The sequence below is a fragment of the Parambassis ranga genome, unplaced genomic scaffold (assembly GCF_900634625.1).
Source record: "Parambassis ranga unplaced genomic scaffold, fParRan2.1 scaffold_21_arrow_ctg1, whole genome shotgun sequence".
Lineage (NCBI taxonomy): Eukaryota > Metazoa > Chordata > Actinopteri > Ambassidae > Parambassis > Parambassis ranga.
In genome coordinates, this window is record NW_021144767.1 from 8,938,065 (window position 1) to 8,960,127 (window position 22,063).

At 44.0% G+C, this 22,063-nt stretch overlaps 1 long non-coding RNA gene, 1 other non-coding gene and 1 pseudogene across 2 annotated transcripts; 2 read left to right on the forward strand and 1 right to left on the reverse strand.

Moving 5' to 3' along the window:
• Nucleotides 1-1,864: 1,864 nt before the first annotated feature.
• trnag-gcc (transfer RNA glycine (anticodon GCC)) lies at nt 1,865-1,935 on the reverse strand. Its single transcript has one exon. It is a non-coding gene; the product is annotated as a tRNA-Gly (tRNA).
• Nucleotides 1,936-4,637: 2,702 nt separating this feature from the next.
• LOC114429809 (uncharacterized) lies at nt 4,638-8,544 on the forward strand. Its single transcript, XR_003669929.1, has 3 exons — nt 4,638-4,698; nt 4,820-4,939; nt 8,496-8,544. It is a non-coding gene; the product is annotated as an uncharacterized LOC114429809 (long non-coding RNA).
• A 275-nt stretch (nt 8,545-8,819) lies between these two features.
• Nucleotides 8,820-22,008, forward strand: LOC114429917 (NACHT, LRR and PYD domains-containing protein 12-like; annotated as a pseudogene).
• Nucleotides 22,009-22,063: the final 55 nt, after the last annotated feature.

Here is a 22,063-nt window from a genome sequence, read left to right on the forward strand (position 1 = left end):
GGCGTCTGATTGGAGGATTGTCTGCAGGTGAGGCAGGAAGCAGACAGAGCCTCTGTGGCTCCTTTTTAGGAACCATATGACATCATCATTTAGATGCATCCTCTGATTCTGCTGTCAGCATCAGACACATCACAGTTTGATCAGTTTTCAGATCACACACAGCAGCATCAGTAACACTGAGCAGACATTACACACACACACAGTCACTTATAACAGGGATGATAAGTAAAGTTCTTTACAGTAAATTCACATTTTATTATCACTTCACACATGGCACAGTATATGTGGCAGAGAGTTAATGTCCACACAGCTCCCCATACTGACAGAATCACAGAGTTGTTGACATGTCTGCAGATGTGTTAAAAAGACAAAGAGAAACATGACATGGTCCTAAGTATCAGAGCCTTTGCTGTGACTCTCATATATTGAACTCAGGTGCGTCCATTTCTTCTGATCGTCCTTCAGATGGTTCTAACCTTCATCTGAGTCCAGCTGTCTTTGATGATACTGATTGGACTTGATGAGGACAGACACACACCTGTCTGTATAAGACCTTACAGCTCATCCTGTGTGCCACTCCCACTGTGTGCTTATCTTTCTCCAGCAGCTTTAAGTTTCCGCCCTGGCCCCCGGGATGCACTTAACTATAGCCGCTGGTGTCGGCTTCTCGTACCGTTGTTTGATCATCACCATGGAGCCGTTCTCCACTGTGGGAGTACACATTCTGCTACACTTGTTCATGTGGTGAAAGCCCCCCAGTCTTTCTCTATAGTGGCTGATCTGTGGGAAAGCCAGACCCCACATCCAGCCTGCCTTCTAGAAAGGCTCTAAAGAAGATGGTGGATGACAAATATGAGAAGGAGGCTCAACTGCAGAGGGTGGAGGGAGGGAGTCTGACTTCAGACATGTGGACCTCCATTAATATGGATGGACATCTTCAGTCACTTGCCGTCTTGTCCTCAACAATGCAAAGCTAACAGATAGCAACTGGCTAACGACTATGAGACTGCTGGAGGGGACTGGTTGACAGCCCTGTGTTCTTGCTGTGAGTATGTGCAAACCTCTGTCCTTAACAGAGGAGGTGGCCTCAGACATCATCTTTGTAGTCGTTAGCCAATTAGACACACCTGGCCCAGTCAGCCAGACCAACACAGGTAACTATGGAAACATTTAGTGCTATTGTTTGTTTGACCCAGACCCACTGAGGTCCTCCTCCACATATAAAGCATGTTTCCCACCAACAGGTAGAACTGATGAAGCTGCTTGGAGGAGCAGAGAAACATCTTCAAGAAAACTCTACAAGTCCAGACGCCTTGCTTCAGTGGTCTCTATGAACATGACCTGGATGACATGTAAACATACAGTGTGCTCTTTGTAATCTGTATTCTGGCTCTAAAACAAGTGCCCTTGTGAGGGTTGAAGTCACAATCTTCAGATGATGAGACTGACTCGCTGCCTACTGCACTAACGAGGCTCAGAAAGAGCTGAAACATGGTCTTTTCTCTTTTTCTTCTTTAAATAAAGACATCTACAGTGCTCATGCTGGCTACTGCACCAACAAACATTATTAATTCAAATCAAATGAGTGTGCTCTATAAAAAGGCTCTAAAGGTAAAACATCACAGTAATTCTTCCTGGGACACCTTCACTACCAGTGATGGTAAGTGCTCTTGTTTCAAATGTGATGTGCACTGTACCACTGAAGCTCGTCTGTGAAGTGTAGAGCCTCTGTGTGTATGTCACAGTGATGTTAACAGAAGTCAGATAGGTCTGTTAACACATATAAAAACAACATGCTGAACAACAGCATAGATGTGAAGGTGAATATATGTCCCCTCACATGTTCCTCAGTTAAAAGTGTCATTGCATTGGCCGGGAATCGAACCCGGGCCTCCCGCGTGGCAGGCGAGAATTCTACCACTGAACCACCAATGCTGTGAAAAGCTGACATCTAGTGGTGCCATCGCAGGTTGCAGCCTCCTCATTCCAAAATCAATCGCTCCTCCACATAAAGTCAAAAGTTATAAATTCGCCTCATTACATGAGCGGTTGTGTGTAATGACGCGGCTCACCAGCAGAGGGCGTGTGACGGAGCAACAAGCAGAAACTACAGGGGAGAAGAGACACAAGCATCCACAGATCAGAACAGACACTCAGCTCTTCTCTCTGAGACCATGATGATACCGTCACATATCATCACTGCACATGTTTTTGGCTGCACGTCTGGAAATGAGAGGAGACAGAACATTATCATACATGTTGCATAAGTAAAGTCACATGACATGCACCACTGTAAACAAAGGAAACCACATATTCTCAGACTCTTAGAACACAGAGCTGAAGGATGAATGTAAGACAGCAGTTTGTTGCTCTCTGACTTTTCTGCCAACAACAGTGAACATGGTCTGGACCAGGGTCCCTTTAGCCACCAGGCTCTCGATGGCCTCCACATCGTATCCTCCGGCAGCCAGAGCCTTCTGGAGGGCGGCTGCAGACACGCCGCTCCGCTCCTTGGAAGCGGCCCCAGCTTTCACGATGAGCTCGCTGACGCTGGGGCCGGACTTGTTCGGCTTGGAGACCTTCTTCTTCTGCGCTTCGGCCGGAGCGGCGGCTGGAGCTGGAGCTTCTTCTGCCATGTTCAGTTCGTAGCTGCAACACAAGCACAGTCAGAGTGTAGTTATGATCAGCTGAGAGCGGGAGGCGGTCCTTGAACACACCATGAGAACCGCGGAGACTCAATCCAAGGCAGCTCCTCTGCAGGCTGAATGTTCCGCTCGTGTTTTCTGTGTGTGGATGAAAGAGTCCAGATGAGTGTGGGAGCAGCGCTGCAGGCCGACAGTGAAGGAGCTGCTAGCGGACTGTGTCTCTTCATGTTCAGCTCATGTGGAGCTCTGATGATCTCTGCACTTTGCTGCTGGAGAGAGTCCGCGCGCTGCGCAGCGGCTTCTCCCTCTTCTTCCTCTCAGAGATGAAGTCAGACTATCAGAGCTCCATCAGAAGCTGTTTTCCAGCTGAGCCGCATGTTGCTTCAGAGACTCAGAGGACAACCCGACATCTGCTGACGTCACTTTGTCCCAGAGTCCGGCTGTTGCAGCAGCATCAGACCCTGATGATGGTGCAGACAGACTTCTATCAGAGCTGCTCGCTGCTTCTCTCGCTGAGCAGGTTGAATAAAGTCCATCACTGTTCTGTTTGTGTCACAGCTGTTATCATGTAAACAGACACAGACAGAGCAACAACAGGGAGGCTGCTGTAAAAATCAGCTTCATGTTTCCAGTGTGAGGGCGCCCCCTGCTGGAGACGTGTCCTGGTTTAAAGGCGTGGCTTCTGTGGACTTACTTTCGTTTTTGAGCTCCTGTCAGACAGACTGCAGCAGAACCAGCAGCTCCACACACGAAGGTGGAAACTTCTGGAAGTCAGGACTGATTCAGCAGGTGAGTCTGTCGATATCTGATCAATCATCAGTGTGATCAGCTCATTGATCTTTGCTGCCTGTAACTGATGGATCTTTATTGTAGTAAGTCCCTGAAACGCGGAACCAACAACAAGCGTCTCTGTTGATCGTTCTCTCTGTAAAGTTCAGCAGCTTCATTTGCTCTGAAACTCAGATCGACTCGTTCAAAGCTTCAAGCGGAGAAAAGGTCGCTTTATTCTGACTTTATCAGATCAGTCTGTTTCCGGTTTGACGCGCCTGTGCTGCGCAACAGCCGCGCGCCACGTTACGTAAGTTTGGTTGGTTTAAAGTTCATGGTGCGTTCAGGTGCATCTGGTTGAATTGAGTTCAGATGATTCTTATTACTAAAACTAAAACATTTATAAATGCATCAGTTTGTCATGTTTTATTTTTCATGAATTCATATCGATGATTGAAACTCATCAGAAGAAACATTTTCTCTTCAAGGGTTCATAAATATGTGAATCTAATATTTGCCATGAGGAGAAGTGTGTCAGTCCTCAGAGCTCAGACAGTAGCTGCTCATGTGTTTGTCCTTTCTATAGAAAACAGTCCACAGACTGTTACAGAGGAAGGTCTCAGTGCTTCACTCAGTCTGTTCACACTGTGACAGAAACACACATGAACACATGTTCATTTATTCACATGTTCACACATGGAGAGAAGTGACAGAACTCTGAAGCAAACACTGAATGTGTGTGTGCACTGTTCCACTTACAGCATGTGACCTCAATAATAACAGCATCAGAGATGTTGGTGTGTTTACAGACTCACCAAAATAAAAGCCTGAGAACCAAACCTGGTCTGAGGCTCTGATGCTAAGCTAACAGCATGATTAGCCTGTTAGCATCTACATGAAGGATCAATAACAACATGCTGACTGTGTGTTTCTGTGTCATGTTGCTGTGTTTGTGTGAAGGTGTGAGCTCTGCTATGAGTCAGTGTGAGGACAGAGAGGAGGGAGTCCCTCCCTCTAAAAGACCTCTGTGTGGGGACCATGAGAGCCGGACCAAAGCTCAGAGGTAAGAGGACCGTCTCTGACTGTCCATGACTCTTCTCCATGTCAGAGCTCACACTCACATTATTCACACATCTGTGTGTTCAAGAACAAAGCAGCAGCACACTGCACACTCTGCTGGACCTGGACCTGGACCTGGACCTGCCAGCTGTGTGTCCATGAAGAGTGATTGGTCAAAGGATCAGCCCCCTGATTTCAAAGATGTTGATCCATCTGAGGGTCAAAGGTCAGAGTTAATGTCACAGCTGCAGTTTGTTTCCATCATTATTAAACATTTAAAGTGTAACATGATGTTCAGCATCATTTTTCCAGAAGAAGCTCAGAGTCAGTGTTTGTGATTCTATCAGGATCCAGGATGTGAGAGCAGACTCTGCTGGACCTGGACCCAGCTGTGTGTCCATTAAAAGTGATTCGTCAATGGGTAGGATCATTGATTTCAAAGCTGATCAGCCATCTGATGATCAAAGGTAAGAATCACTCTGGAAGTGTCTCCATGCTGTGATGAGCTCTGCTGGACTCTTGGGGTTGTATGTGTCTGTTTGCTCTGCAGGTGGTTGATGGTTTGGAGCATCTGTAGCACAGAGTAATGCATATTTACAGTGCTGCTTCAAAGTGTATGAATCATTTAAAATCTTCTATATGTCTGCATAAACATGACTTAAACATCTGCCTCACTGTACTAGAAAGGCAGCCCACTGAAACAAAGTATGGAAAGACATTTCAGTAATAAAACATTTAAATAAATGATAGATTCATACACTGTATGTAAATATTATTGTGCTGCCCCCTATAGTCAGCCAAAATCCTATGTTTGAGTTGAGATTGTCCTACGAGGCTTCCGTAGTAGCATAATGGTTCCAGAGCCAAGTGGAAAGTTTCTGCTGTGTTTTTTCATCCTGCTACATGTTTTTTAGTCGTCTGAGAATATCTGTCTGTAAGTATTATGTTTCATAAGCCCTTACCTTACGTCATGCGCTCATAGGAGGCACTTTAAGTTATTTAAGTTTAAGAAAACGGGTTAAAAGTGTGACGCTAATAGCGCTAGCGACCTTATGGGTTTTTCAATGCAAATTAGCATTGTGCTAATCGCTAGCGGTTTATGCATTTTTCTGTTGTCTAGCTCAGCTATGTTTTGTCGGCCTGCAGAATTCAGCATTGATCGTGTTTCGGGTCATATTTATGCAGAAATATAGAAAGTTTGACCAACTTCCCAAAACGACTGTAGCTGTCAGCCTATATGTAGCTAGGAGCTAGTCTCCTCCTCCTCAGATTCCCAGGGTCCTGGTTTGGATTTTTGCACGTACCTCACACTGCTGATTATTCTGACTTGAACACAGCCTGTGCAGAACTTTAAGGTGGCTTCTGTTCTTCGGTGTTTTTGGTTGAATTTGGTCAAATTGTGATCAAATAAATTGTGTGATAACAGTTTTTCAGTCTCTTGTAGTGGCCATCATGGACACTGATCCAGCTCTGTGTCCATGAAAAGTGAACATTTCAAAAATGTTGATACCACTTTAAGTCCTGTTTCTGTAACTTAGCAGAGTTCTTCAATGATCATGTGGGTCTGCTTGGCTCTGTAAAAGACCCATAAGCAGGTCTGTGTTTGTAGATGTATAATAGAAAGTATCAGTATGTATTTATGTTGTCATGTTATCATCTCATGGTGGTTTCTGAAGGCTTTAAGTAAAGGAAATAACAAAGGTCTGCAGTGTCATGTGTTACAACCGGCCAATTCAGAGTGGTTGCGATTCTTTCAAAGGCACTAAAATAGCAATCCACCTCAGACTCTCTGAATGGTGGCACTAAAGCAATGTGCTTGCTCACATCAAATGTGTCACGAGGAGAATGAGGAACCTGTCGTGAGGCAGATGGGTGTGGAGTCGCAGAGGGGAGACGCTCTAGCTCTAAGGCCCTCACCTTCAGGTGCATGGCCTCCACCTCTAACTCGCGATTTCTCAAATCAATTTCTTTTATTCTGAGAGTTAGCTGCATCTCCTCTGCCGTCATAGCAGGCGTAACAGACGGACCAGAGGGAGCGGTTGGGCTGGGCCGCACCGTGTCACGGGAGCTCACGTCAGCTTTCGCCGCCTCCTCTACAGAGGGCACAGACACACACAGACCTTCCTCCACTAGCTTTTCCTGCAAAAGCTCTTTCAGTTCCTCCTTTTTAACATTTTGAGGCACTCTGACCTGAAAACGTGCAGCAATCATTAATAAATCCACCTTCCTACACTTGTCCAACTGCTGGACTGTAGGATTCTTCACAAAATACTCTAGATCAAACTCCATATTCAGAGCAAAACTGTCAACCAGTATTATGCAGAGTAATATGAAAAATACAATATTCCAAAAAAACGACGAATTGCCAATTACTTACTGACACGAATCAAAACACGAACGAGCCAAATTTAACTTACCGATAACAAACGTTTTACTTACCAACACGCTTTCAAAAGAATCGACGAGCCCCCAATTTATGTTACAACCGGCCTAGGGGAAACCTAGTTGTAGCATAAAGTGACTCTTCCCTCCTGTTCCGACTCCCAAGGTAGATATGAAAAAATATCAAGGACGAATGGAATTTATATAAATGTATTTATAAACGAACCGAGACAACAGAAACCTTCAGGGTGAGCAATGCCAAAATAACAAACAAAACAACTAAGGTTCTCAGCTCCTGTCTTTCCTGAACAAAAGAAAAGAGATTCAAACAAAAATACAGGTGACTTCCCTGACTTCCTAACAAAAAACAGGAGAAAACGAATAAACAAAAACGGCTTCTCACCCCTACTCAAATGTGCCTGGTATGTAATAATAACTTAAATTCAATTACTCTAGGTAAAGCCAAAATCAAACGACGAGCCTAAATTACATAAATTAATATTCACAGTCTAATGTCTAATATACAAGCAAAAATCGAGTGCAGTCTTCTCGAGATGTGGAGAGGAGGGCAAGAGCATCGGGTGGCTGATGTGGAGGGTTTTTAAATTCAGAGCCCATCTGTGTCCTCCAATCCTCGAGCTCCATGTCATCCAGCTGTAGAACCAATAGTATGCTCCCCCCTGTTGGCGGGGAGGGAGAACACTCACACACACAAAATATGACTTAGTCATAACACATGATATAGACTCTATATCATGACACTGCAACATTGTCTGACTGCGATTCATTACAAACCCATCCTGCTGCACATCGTTTAATGTTAAAGAAAGAGAAACATGGTGAGTGGAAGATTTAACTGAACTCTTACAGCTGTGCTGGCAGCCATTAAAGCAGAATATGTGAAGAAGAACAAATTACAAACCTGCTGGATGCAGCTGAACAGTGTGGAGTCAGGATAGTTTTCATTTTTAATACACACATTTTGTGTATTAATTAATTTTCTTCACCAGTCTGTTGACTGTTGTGTATCTGTTTAAAGTGAAAACACATCAAAACACTTAGTGAAGTGATTTGAAGTTTAAGAGGAACAAGGGTTATTCTGCTGTGTTTGCACTTTGTATTTATTTCAGTCTGAGGTTTCAGTTTCTTTAATCTGAAATAAAGGCCTTCAATGTATTTGCCTGGGACTACTTTTATTCATGGTAACAGAGCTAGCTGTGCCCCAGGTGAACATTTCCTGCATTGAAAACTGACAATAGATATTACTGAAACATATGAACATGTGGACATAGGGGAAGCTAATAAGACACAAGCTAGACATCAGCTCAGACCTTTGACTTGGAGGAAATGTGAACAGCTGGACCTCAGTGACTTTAATTGAACCCTGGTCTAAATCAATGTGAACATATGATGACAGTGGAAGTGGAATGGAACTCTTAAAGCTGTGCTTCAGTCATTAAAGCAGCAGCAACAGGTTCAACATGAGCTGGATGTGTGGAGTTGGGATAGTTTTCATTTTTTAATACAAGAATGCTTGTTTGTCACCAGTCTGTTGACTGTTGTGTATCTGTTTAAAGTGAAAACACATCAAAACACTTAGTGAAGTGATTGTGTTGTTAAATGCTGATGTTTCTGTCACAGACTGCAGCAACCCAGTGTTCAGACTCCTGCTCAGGACGCCATATTTATGGTGAGTACAAACAGCTTCTAACTACAACACAACAGTCCTGGTGCTCTACAGAGACCCAGAGCCTGACCCCTGAGCAAGCATTCACAGAGACAGAACTGTGGTAGTAATACTTATAACTACAGCAGCTGTGCATACACAACACTTCATATCTAATGTTGTAGATTCAAGTAATACATGTATGAACATAAGCTGTAATATCATGAAACACTAAACTGTTATTCTGCTCCTCAAAGTCTGAGAGTTTATACTCTGTTGTTCTGTTCCAGCTGCTGGAGGAGAACATTGTCAGGTTTGTGAAGGATGAGCTGAAGAAGATCCAGAAGCTCCTGAGTCCAGATTACCCAGAATGCTCAGAGAGCCAGAGGGAGGATGAGGAGGATGAAGAGCAGAGGAGCAGCAGAGAGTCATTAGTGCAGATCACAGTGCACTTCCTGAGGAGGATGAAGCAGGAGGAGCTGGCTGAGCGTCTGCAGAGCAGTAAGAGGATTTGAAGAGCTTTAACATGATGGAAAGAGGAAATGAAGTTTACATCTACACACTCTGCTGTTAATATGATGCAGACATCTGTGAATTCTTCTGACTGAAAACACAAACTGTTTGTCTACAACTGATGAACAGATTTCATGGAGACAGAAAATATTTATTTGACACATTTATTGTAGCGTTCACTTATTAATGACATTTATTGTTTGTTCAGGAACTCGTGCTGCAGAGTGTGGACGTAAACTCAAGTCTAACCTGAGGAAGAAGTTCCAGTGTGTGTTTGAGGGGATCGCTAAAGCAGGAGAGCCGACCCTTCTGAACCAGATCTACACAGAGCTCTACATCACAGAGGGAGGGACTGCAGAGGTCAATGAGGAACATGAGGTCAGACAGATTGAAGCAGCATCCAGGAAAGCACACAGACCAGAAACAAGCATCAGACCAGAAGGCATCTTTAAAGGCTCACCTGGAAGACAGGAACCAATCAGAACAGTGATGACAAAGGGAGTGGCTGGCATCGGGAAAACTGTCCTAACACAGAAGTTCACTCTGGACTGGGCTGAAGACAAAGCCAACCAGGACATCCAGTTCACACTTCCATTCACTTTCAGAGAGCTGAATGTGCTGAGAGAGAGAAAGTTCAGCTTGGTGGAGCTTGTTCATCACTTCTTCACTGAAACCAAAGAGGCAGGAATCTGCAGCTTTCAGCACCTCCAGGTGGTCTTCATCTTTGATGGTCTGGATGAGTGTCGACTTCCTCTGGACTTCCACAACAATGAGACCCTGACTGATGTCACAAAGTCCACCTCAGTGGATGTGCTGCTGACAAACCTCATCAGGGGGAAGCTGCTTCCCTCTGCTCGCCTGGATAACCACACGACCTGCAGCAGCCAATCAGATCCCTCCTGACTGTGTGGACGTGGTGACAGAGGTCAGAGGGTTCACTGACCCACAGAAGGAGGAGTACTTCAGGAAGAGGTTCAGAGAGGAGGAGCAGGCCAGCAGGATCATCTCCCACATCAAGACATCACGAAGCCTCCACATCATGTGCCACATCCCAGTCTTCTGCTGGATCACTGCTACAGTTCTGGAGGACATGTTGGAAACCAGAGAGGGAGGACAGCTGCCCAAGACCCTGACTGAGATGTACATCCACTTCCTGGTGGTTCAGACCAAAGTGAAGAAGATCAAGTATGATGGAGGAGCTGAAACAGATCCACAGTGGAGTCCAGAGAGCAGGGAGATGATCCAGTCTCTGGGAAAACTGGCTTTTGATCAGCTGCAGAAAGGAAACCTGATCTTCTATGAATCAGACCTGACAGAGTGTGGCATCGATATCAGAGCAGCCTCAGTGTACTCAGGAGTGTTCACACAGGTCTTTAAAGAGGAGAGAGGCCTGTACCAGGACAAGGTGTTCTGCTTCATCCATCTGAGTGTTCAGGAGTTTCTGGCTGCTCTTCATGTCCATCTGACCTTCATCAGCTCTGCTGTCAACCTGCTGGAACAACAACAAACAACATCTCTGTGGTTTAAAGTCTTTAGAAACAAACCTGAACTAAAACACCTCCACCAGAGTGCTGTGGACAAGTCCTTACAGAGTCCAACTGGGCACCTGGACTTGTTCCTCCGCTTCCTCCTGGGTCTTTCACTGGAGACCAATCAGACTCTTCTACGGGGCCTGCTGACACAGACAGGAAGTAGCTCACAGACCAATCAGGAAACAGTCGAGTACATCAAGGAGAAGATCAGTGAGAATGTGTCTGCAGAGAGAAGCATCAATCTGTTCCACTGTCTGAATGAACTGAATGATCGTTCTCTAGTGGAGGAGATCCAACAGACCCTGAGATCAGGACGTCTCTCCACAGATGAACTGTCTCCTGCTCAGTGGTCAGCTCTGGTCTTCATCTTACTGTCATCAGAAGAAGATCTGGAGGTGTTTGACCTGAAGAAATACTCTGCTTCAGAGGAGGCTCTTCTGAGGCTGCTGCCAGTGGTCAAAGCCTCCAACAAAGTTCTGTAGGTGGATTTATGAACCATTTCAAACATGGTTGATTTTTATATGAACAATAAAACACTGACTTTGTGTTCATTCTTTTTTTTCTCAGACTGAGCAGCTGTAACCTCTCAGAGAGAAGCTGTGAAGCTCTGTCCTCAGTCCTCAGCTCCCAGTCCTCTAGTCTGAGAGAGCTGGATCTGGATAATAATGACCTGCAGGATTCAGGAGTGAAGCTTCTTTGTGATGGACTGGAGACTCCAGACTGTAGACTGAAGACTCTCAGGTCAGGATCCAGCTTTTTGATCATCAGTTAAATTCTGCTTCATGTTCATGTTGAAGATCTGTTGGATTTTCCTTCTTTCTTCTTGAGTTCATGACATGTTTTGTTCCTCCAGTCTGTCAGGTTGTCTGATCACACAGGAGGGCTGTGCTTCTCTGGCCTCGGCTCTGACCTCCAACCCCTCCTATCTGAGAGAGCTGGACCTGAGCTACAATCATCCAGGAGACTCAGGAGTGGAGCTGCTGTCTGCTTTACTCAACAGTCCAGATTGTAGTCTGAAGACTCTCAGGTACACAGAGACCACAGAGCATGAGTCCTCCTCAGTCTGTCAGTTTAGCTCATATATCCACAGCTGTTGATGGATGGACTGAAACTGCAGAGAAGAAATAATCACTGATCCCTGATGTTCATCTTCCTCCATCATTAAGTGTCCATCATGTTAACTTCACTTTTCTTTATACACGTTCTTCATGTCAAAATACATACAGACTGAGTCGACACAGATGAGTTTCAGTCTGTTTGTGTGTCTCTGACAAACTGAGGAACTCTGCTTCATGTTGATCAGCAGTTTGGACTCATGTTGGTTAGAAAATCATTCTGACTGTGTTTCTTCCTGCAGGGTGGAGCATGGTGGAGAGCAGAGGTTAAAACCTGGGCTGAGGAAGTGTAAGTTTGACTCAGTCTTTCCTCATGTTATTGTGCATGAGTCAGTGTTCTATCAGTCCATCAGAGCTGTTGTAGCGCAGCCTCGGCGGTTGGATTTCTTTGGTGTTTACTGGAGTTTATTACTCCCCAGCAGGAGTTTTAGGTTCCAGCTTAAAAATAAGTTTCACACGGGGTCTCTGTTTAAAGTTTGTAATCAATTAGTAACAAAACACGTTATCCGCCATGTTTCCCTGCACCGTTTCTTCCCTTTTTTCCCAATCTGCTACAAACACCCTGATTTTCAGCACAATGCAGCATTTCCATTCAACCAATCACGGGGCAGCTTTCCAACTGTCATGGCGGAGGGTTTATATGAAAACTAGAAGTTTCATATAAACCCTTTTTGGAAAGAAAACACTTTTTTCTGGATTTATAGCGTTTTGGACGCAATCTCTTCATTTGTTAGGCGGGACAGCCGAAACCAGTTAAACAAGCTTTTACTGACAGCTCTGAACAGACCACATTAACTTATCATTCATTTTAGTGCAGCCGCCACAACTTCCATTTCACAAACCATTTTTTAATCTTCAGTTATTATATTTCCTTTTATTTTGCTTTGTGCTTTGGTTTCATTCTGTAACACTGGACTTATTTTTATGAAGGTTTGAACTCTGACAGTGTTTGAACAGGAGAGAAAGGAGTATAAAGTGTGTAGTGAGGGGGTCACAGCCTTAAAGCATCTAGAATAACTGTAAAAAATAAAGCCCATCACTTCACGGATTTCACCTTTTGCGGGTTATTTTTGGAACGTAACCCCGCGATTAACGAGGGACCTCTGATGAGAAGGAAGAGACTGGGCTCTCAGCTGCAGTAAAGGGGGCAGGTCTGGCTCCAACACAGGTTTCAATGTGCAAGATGTCTTGCCCTCACATTCTTCTTCCATTTCCACTTGTCCTGAAACTTCGGCCTTCGCTGTCAACCTTCCTTTTCTTACTCACACTTGCCATTTTAGAAATGGGCAATAAAAAAACACAGATCACTGGCAAAACAGGGTGGTGAGAGTTTGACCATGTTTGCTGCCATCTTGTGGTGAAATGTTAAATATATATAAATAATAATCATTTTTAAACGTGTGATTTCATCCTGTGGACAACAGTACTGGTGGCATATTATGACATTATTGATTTTATGCCAGAGGCTTCGGCCCAGTGAACATATGAACTGGACTTTTGGTCTGTTCTACAGGAAGAACCCTCAATGATAATGCACCAACAATCCCAACCAAAGAAAGGAACATAAGGACAGAAGAACCAAACAGGAAAGAAAATAGAAATAACTATTGTATATATAACCTAGAAAATTTCACAAGAAATTTTGAGTGGGCCAATGCGCGCTCACCCACACTCTGCTGCCGGTCCGCCCCATTATATACCACCAAACCTCATTCCTGATCACCGGCAGATGTGAAAGATGCCACTGATGACATTTCATGCTTTTACAGTGTTTCTGATTGGTTTTATATAAGGTTTAATAGGCCCCAAGCTTCTCCATTCATTCTGAATGGAGGAATCCTAAAGATGTGGATGTGACTTTGGCTGCTATTTTATGAAGTTTGGTAAAAGACATGAACATGAGGACTCAGTATGATAAAGTCCAACTCCTTATGAGCAGTTTGCAGTTGAAATGAATATTCTGTGTAGAGGCATGCCAGACTGATAGGCTTCCAAAGTTAGCTGGGTTTTGTCAGGGATCTCACCAGTTTCCCATTATTTCCTATGAGGGGGGTTAGGTCAGCTTAAGTGGCTTGCCTGTCAAAACAAAAAGTGGCACAGACATGGGGACTCAATATGTCAGAGGTCTAATGTTTATCTACATTTTACATTTTGAATGAAGGTTCTGTGTGAAAGCATGCCCAAACGCCATGCCTTCAAAGTTTGACAGTGATTTGATGCCTGTGGGGAGGGTCGATCGCAGTTTTTCTGGATTTTTTCAAACACCGTTTATCCGATCGCTACCAAACCTCAGAGGGTAGTAGTCCTGACCGAGCCGGTCGATTTGATGTATAATTTGTAGGGGTGGCTAGCGCTAGTTAGCTGTGTAATGAATTAGAGGCTTTTATTTTGAAAATCAGTGTGTGTCTGTGTAAGTGTGTGTGTGTGTGTGTGGGGTGGGGGGGGGGTGGGTTGGGGACACTCCCTAATGCATGTTAAAACATGTTTAAGTGTTTTATTTTGAAAATCTACACGTCAGAATATCCTGTTATTGTGCAGGGTCTTTTATTTTGAAAATCCATGTTTGTGTGTCTGTGTGTTGGCAGGTGTGTATAGTGTGTGTCTGCATATTTCTGGGTGGCTTGTGTGTAGTTTACCAGGCCTAGTAAGGTGTGTAATGATTTGGAGGCTTTTATTTTGAAAATCAGTGTGTGTGTCTGTGAGTGTGTGTGTGTGTCTGAGTGTAGTTGTGTATGTTCCTGTATGGAGCTTTTGGATGATGCTCTTTATCCAATGATACAGTTGATGCTGCTGTTACGGTTACCATGGAAACGGCTCCCTCAGTTTTCGGCTTCCTGGTTTTGTGACTTTTGCCTTTTTCTCTCTCTCTCCCCATTCACCGTCTATGTCGTTCGCCCACTGGTTTTTTGCGATTTACGTGAAAACCGTACGTCGGAGCGGAAAGAAAAGTCACAGCACAGGTGTCCCGGTACAGCCGGACGTCCTGTAAACGTTTCAGGTCGCTCACATTAAAGCTGTGGGACTAGTTCTGCTGAAAATGTGTCCAGAAGAAGGAGAATAATACAGAAGCGGAATAAGTATTTACAATAGTAACAGTGGAACAATATCAGGATAGATCAGGAGGTCTGAGTCTGGTCTTTCAGTCCAGATCCTCCTCCAGACTCTGATGAAGGAGCTTTTGGATGATGCTCTTTATCCAATGATACAGTTGATGCTGCTGTTCTTCTCATGTTCTAAATGTGTCGTCTGTCTTTACTCACATTGCTGCAAATATCCAGTTTGTGTTTGAACACAAAGCTGATAGTTGTGTGTTTGTTCATTCAAACATTAGTGACAAAAAGTCTGATGATAAACTTTGTATGAATGAACAACACATCAGTCAGTAAAGACAGAATGAAGCCATCAGATGTGTCAGATGATAAACTGCAGCTGTGTCTTTTTCTCTCCATCAGATTTCTGTCAACTTGAAGTCGACACAAACTCAGTGAACACAAACCTCAAACTGTCTGACAACAACAGGAAGGTGACACATGTGGAGGAGGAGCAGCCATATCCTGATCATCCAGACAGATTTGACTGGTGGAAACAGCTGCTGTGTAGAAATGTTCTGACTGGTCGCTGTTACTGGGAGGTCGAGTGGAGAGGAAGGGTTTATATATCAGTGAGTTACAGAAGAATCAGAAGGAAAGGAGTCAGAGCTGACTGCTGGTTTGGAGCAAACAATCAGTCCTGGAGTCTGATCTGCTCTGATCATGGTTACTCTGTCTGTCACAATAACAGAGGAACATCCATCTCCTCCTCTGGCTCTCACAGAGCAGCAGTGTATGTGGACTGTCCTGCTGGCACTCTGTCCTTCTACAGAGTCTCCTCTGACACACTGATCCACCTCCACACCTTCAGCACCACATTCACTCAGCCTCTACATGCTGGGTTTGGGTTGTGGTCTGGTTCCTCAGTGAGTCTGTGCTGTGTGTAGAAGCAGAGTGTGTGGAAGTGACAGCAGCTTCAACTTTGTGCTTTAAATGTTGATGATGTTTCACTTTCATTTGAATCACTGACTGTGATTTCAGGTCAGAACATGTTTTTGTCTTAGAAGCAGTGAAATGAAGAATGTGAAGCTGAATTTATGATCATGAACTTTGACATGTCCTCACAAATGAAACCCTTACATTAAGAAATGCATGATTCCATGTTGTTATGGCTCTGATATTAAAATGTAGTATTATAATAGGAGTTAATGGACCTAAGTGGAAAACACCATTTAAAACTGCTGCAATACAAACACTAATAACTCCTGTGTTTCTTGGATAAAAGCAATTCCTGCACCCAAATGTTTCAGATGAGTAACTTTTTCCTCTTAACAGGAAAAATAAGTCTGTCAAATATAAAGTTCTAGGACAGAAATAGTAAGCCCAAATTAAATCTGTCTTCAGCCCTGAAGGTCAGCAATGAGGAGCAGATCTTGTCAGGATCTTCAAAGGTGTTGATGAGATTGTCCCAATCAGTGTGTGGAACACTCATCTGTTGGAAACAGTTTTTTTTATTTTATTTTTTTATTTTAGATACTGTATTAATCCCAGAGGGAAATTCTTCTTCTGCCAAGCTGCCACGTTCCTGAGGCTTTTGAAGGAGCTCCTCTGTAGAGAGCTCCAACTCGAATTTGAGCGCGAACTGGTGAGGGCGATTAAGACCTCTGCTGCATAAGCAACGCGCTTGTGTGAGCCGTTATTGGTCACATGGTCATTGGTCACATCATTGTGATTCAACCCTTTAATATTTAGCATTTTTGAAATTGGGCTTTTTACTGTAAAATGTTAATAGGTTCTGTAGCTGGGTTCAGCTTAAATATTAGTAATGTGTGATACCACTGATTTTCTTTATTTTATTTTTGTGTGACTAAATTTTGTCCAACTGCATCACCTACATTTTGGAAATTAGGATTAATATTGGAAATTTGGGATTAAAAATAAGAGTGTGAACAAACTAAATTTCCCAGTTCTGGTGCACAAACCATACAGTCCCCCAACTGTCACTGACAGCTTCACCTGGTCATTGTACCCCTGTTTGTGGAAAAAATGGTACAGATGTCGACCATTGATCATTTTGGATCTTAAATGTACCATTTTGACACACAAAGGGTTCATTTAAGTACCATGGGGATCAGCTTGGAACCTGTGAGGGTAAATCATCAGCAGTTGTACCTTAGGGAACAAAAATGGACCTCAGTTGTACCCTTTTTTCTGACAGTGTACAGGCAGACCAGAAACCCTCTCACCAAGGACATCAAGGTGGCAAAAAGGGGAATACTCAGAAGAGTTGAAAAACAGCTTTTCTGCTAACGACCATGCATCAGTGTGGAGATCACAAACCACAGGAGACGACCTCCCCCACTGCTGACGACCTCAAGACTTTGTACTGCAGGTTTGAGAGGGACCACTTCACACCCCTAACCTGTACCACAATGACCCCACTCGGCAGCACCCCTATCAGGGACCACCATCCCATCACAACCACCAACACAACGAACCCTGCAGCATCTCCATCATAATGACCACCAGAACGACTCCACTCAGCAGCAGCAACCCCAACAGCCCCACAGCCATCAGTGCCTCCTCAGTGGTTTCTATGGTAACCAAACAGAATCCCATTTAAAAGGTTACAATTCCACCACTGTTGACCAATGAAAATACAAAACCATAATTCATTCACTGAAGTGAGAACAGGAAGGCCTTTCTGTGATCTGAATTTGATCTGAATCACAGTGAAATGATGATCTGCTATGTCAAAACATCCTCACATGATATAATTACATAGATAAATCAGCAAAACACTGCAAAAAGATCATCAAGAACAAAGAACAGGGGGTCAAAAGGAACAAACTCAGCAGAGGCTGCAGGAGGACTTCTCTGGCCTCCAGAGCTCAGCTCTGGTCCTCTGGTTCCAGCCTTGGTCCTCCACTCACTGTGATCCTTTGTTGTACCAGGTGTAGTTTTGGTGGCTACACATGTGTTCACAAACTGTTCTGTTGTAGCAGCTGAGCTTTACTCCAATCCACTGTCACCACAAACACTTCCCCCTCTCTGTTCTTCTTCTTCCTCTGCCTCTTCTTCTTCTTCTGTGGTGTTTTCTGGCAGCTGACATCCACACAGTGACATTTCTGTCTCCTCCTGTCTTCAGTCAGACTGTTTCTCTCACAGTCTGTAGAGAGAAGCTGACATTGTTGCACTGATTAACCTCAACCACACACACCTGTGTGAGCCGCACCATCATTCTAACAGTTCCATTGTTACACTGAGTGACAGCAAAGCAGTGAGCCCCCTGCTGGTGATCAGCTGCATGTACCAGAAGCAGACAGAGATTTCTGATATGATGTTAAAGGTGTCACAGAGGAGGATCCGACTGTCTGACCTCTGATTCTTCTGTCAGCATCAGACACATCACAGTTTGATCAGTTTTCAGATCACACACAGCAGCATCAGTAACACTGAGCAGACATTACACACTCCATCAAACACACACACACACACTGCTCACTTATAACAGGGATAATAAGTAAAGTTCTTTACAATAAATTCACATTCACATTTTATTATCACTTCACACATGGCACAGTATATATGGCAGAGAGTTAAAGGTGGAATATGTAGTCAGAGTAATACCAAATATTGACACTAGGTGGCAGCACTTCAGCCTCCATCCACTGCTGCACTACCAGCACCACTCTCAGTGCTTTTTGTTTCCATTGACTGTACAACATGATTCAATCCATGTTATTTATATGACAAACTATGTGTAGTGTTTCTATGTGTGTAGCTGACATGTTGCTCAGCTTCCATTGGACACATATACTAGATGGAAGCTGCAGCAGGATTGGCTGATGACTGATCACAGGTGTGAACAATCAGCCGGTGACGAGTGGAGCAGGAGCAGCTGCCCATGCTGCAGAGACACAAACAGCAGCAGCTCTCTGCGACCCATGTCCACTCTGTGTGTCCTCCAGACAGTCTGGAAATGAGAGGAGACAGAACATTATCATACATGTTGCATAAGTAAAGTCACATGACATGCACCACTGTAAATAAAGGAAACCACATATTTTAAGACTCTTAGAACACAGACAGAAGTATGAATTATATATGGTTACAATCAAAAATAATTGAATGCAAATAAATGATTTTGTGGAATTTAAATCAAAACCTAAAAACACCAGAATCAGCAAATCACATGTTTGCATTACAGTGGTCCCTCCTATAACCAGTTCACCTCTCACCTTGTTTTTCTCTTACAGCTCATTGAGTTCTGGTCCGGATAGTCCGTAGACCAGTGTCAGTCCATCTCCAGAATGCAGAATGCTGCTGAAAACAGGTTTGATCTTTGGTTTCATTCTGTAATACTGGACTTATTTCCTACGAAGGTTTGAACTCTGACAGTGTTTAAACAGAGAGAACGGAGTTTAAAGTGTGCAGTGAGGGGTTCACAGCCTTAAAGCATCTAGAATAATCAAACATGGAGCTGACTACTTCCAGAGCTCCGCTGTCATGGCTCTGCAGGAGGCCAGCACCTGGTCGGCCTGTTCGAGGACACCAACCTGTGCGCCATCCACGCCAAGAGGCTCACCATCACGCCCAAAGACATCCAGCTGGCCCGCTGCATCCACGGAGAGAGAGCTTGAAGTGTCCGCGGCTCCTCAAACCGTGGACCAGAGAAGTAATGAGCGTCAGTGCTGAGTTACAGCGAGACTCAACTGGTGAAAACACCGAATACGGCGCAATATGGCAGAGAAATTACCAGTGAGTCGGAAAAGCCACAACCAGAAAATGTCTTGATGCAGAAAGATGTGAGACAAGAGTGGTTATCGGTACGACTTCACCTGGGGACGACTGGCCGAGCAGAAGCGGCTACATGCTACGCTGCGGTGGCCACAGTACTTCCAGACAGGTAGGCTGATCATGTATGAGTTTTTTATTATTAGTATGTTTCATCACTGCGTAGCCAGTTTACTCAGCGTTCAGTTACTTGTTGAGCTGAATGTTTTGCCAGTAGGAGAAGACGCTGTCAGCTTTCACCAGGCTACGTTTGCTAACGTGATGCTAACGAGATGCTAACGTGATGCTAACAGGCTCTGGTCGGCAGCTTTCTGCGTTTTATGCAGGTTTTGTTCCATTTACCAGTTTTTCTGAGTTTCTGTTTGATCGGTAATCAAACGAACTTGACGTGGATACCCTTGTTGTTGGTAAATATGAAAATAATTATTGAAATGAAACCTGAAAATAAACTATTTATTCAAAAGAATTTCAAAGTTGATTCAAAAAGAATTTTGAACTGAAAAAAAATCATCAAAACATAAATGTTCAGTTTCAAATTTTAGTGTTTGAATGAATTTTATTTTTTCAGGTGAACAAAACTTATGACCCCGATTTGGCGCCATAGGAGGCGGTCCTTGAACACACCATGAGAACCGCGGAGACTCAATCCAAGGCAGCTCCTCTGCAGGCTGAATGTTCCGCTCGTGTTTTCTGTGTGTGGATGAAAGAGTCCAGATGAGTGTGGGAGCAGCGCTGCAGGCCGACAGTGAAGGAGCTGCTAGCGGACTGTGTCTCTTCATGTTCAGCTCATGTGGAGCTCTGATGATCTCTGCACTTTGCTGCTGGAGAGAGTCCGCGCGCTGCGCAGCGGCTTCTCCCTCTTCTTCCTCTCAGAGATGAAGTCAGACTATCAGAGCTCCATCAGAAGCTGTTTTCCAGCTGAGCCGCATGTTGCTTCAGAGACTCAGAGGACAACCCGACACCTGCTGACGTCACTTTGTCCCAGAGTCCGGCTGTTGCAGCAGCATCAACAGACGCCTCGCTTCAGTCTTCTCCATGACAAAAGCAGGTTGGTATAACACTACACTCTACTAGAATTCCAAGTGTAGCAGTATTTCAGGGCCTTTCTGATATGAAGTCTCATGTTTTGCCTCGTGGTGGCGTGTTTTATTTTTATTAGGAAGAGTTAACAGACAAAGAGAGACGACCTTCATCAAGTGTTGGCCCACAGACATGTCAAGGTAAGGGCTAGTTGTATTTGTATTCAATCATTGGGTGTTTTATTTATTATTATTATTTCAATATTTCCTGTGTGTTTTTCAAGATCACAGAGAAAAGAGCAAAACTGGAAACTGCTGCCCTCTGCAACATAAAGGCTGAACACAGTCTTGGTGAGGAGACCATACAGCAGTGGGTTTCCCATGTCAAGCAGCAGTTCTGGGTGAAACGTACAATACTTCACATCTATATGAAGTAAATGAGACTGTCATTGATTGTAGTTCTTGTCTAGTTGTTTTGTTTGACCCATTTAGAGAGAGTCTACTCTCCAGGGTGTATGGAGACCTGAGAGCTGACACTGAGAGCCTCACTGTAACCCTTCTGCTTAAAAAGCAAAGCCTACATGGCCACCATGGTGTGCTGGCATACCTAGTTATTTAAACAAAGAAAGAAATATGGCACATGTGTCTTTGTGTTTTCAGATAGCAGGCAGGCAAGACAAACCAAAAGAAAGACAATAACAGAGCTGAAGAAGAAGCTGCATGAAAAGGTCTTACAGTACAACACCCTAGTGACCGATGATCCAGTTGATGTGGACTCCGCTTGTAGTCTGACAGAAGGCTACATCCTGCCTTGGGAGAGACCAGGAGAAGGTATAACTGGTATACACAACTCCCTATTTTATTTTTAATGTCTATAATGATAAAAATAAACATTTTTATTGTAAAGGCGACACCTTCTGGTTGGAGAGGTCCGTCTTTGACCAGGTAATGCTGCTGAAGCATTGGAGGAGGAGCAAATGATCCTGGTGAAGGAGATGTCTCAGCAGCTCCAGTCCCTCCTCAAGGAAGTGCAACAAGTGGAGTGGCTCAAAGGACAGACTTTGGAAAGCATCACAACTATCAATGGGTCATAATGACTGTATTATGCATTGTGATTTGCAAACATTAGGTGTTTGTATTTAATGAATGAGTGAAATATATTCTAGATATAAAAATATAGTTCACTCATTTCTATTTATGAACACATTAGTTAACGTGCCCAAGCACTTTCATCTTGTGTGATGTATCACTATTTTGTTTTCCTAGGGATCTGGGGGACCTGACAGAGGATGCTGTTCGTGGATTCAATGGTGTCCTTAATCGGAGGTGGCATTCACTTAAGCATCGAGAGGAACAAGCAGCAAATGCACACAGAGGTGCAGCTGCTATTGATGGTGACTACAGATGCGAGCCACCAGAGGACTTTGAGGACATGGATGACCATGGGTTCAGTAGCCCGGAGTCTGATGAGGAGGACATGTAATGGACACTAAACTAATGTCTGATGTAGATACACATATGAGCCATGACATTCTATC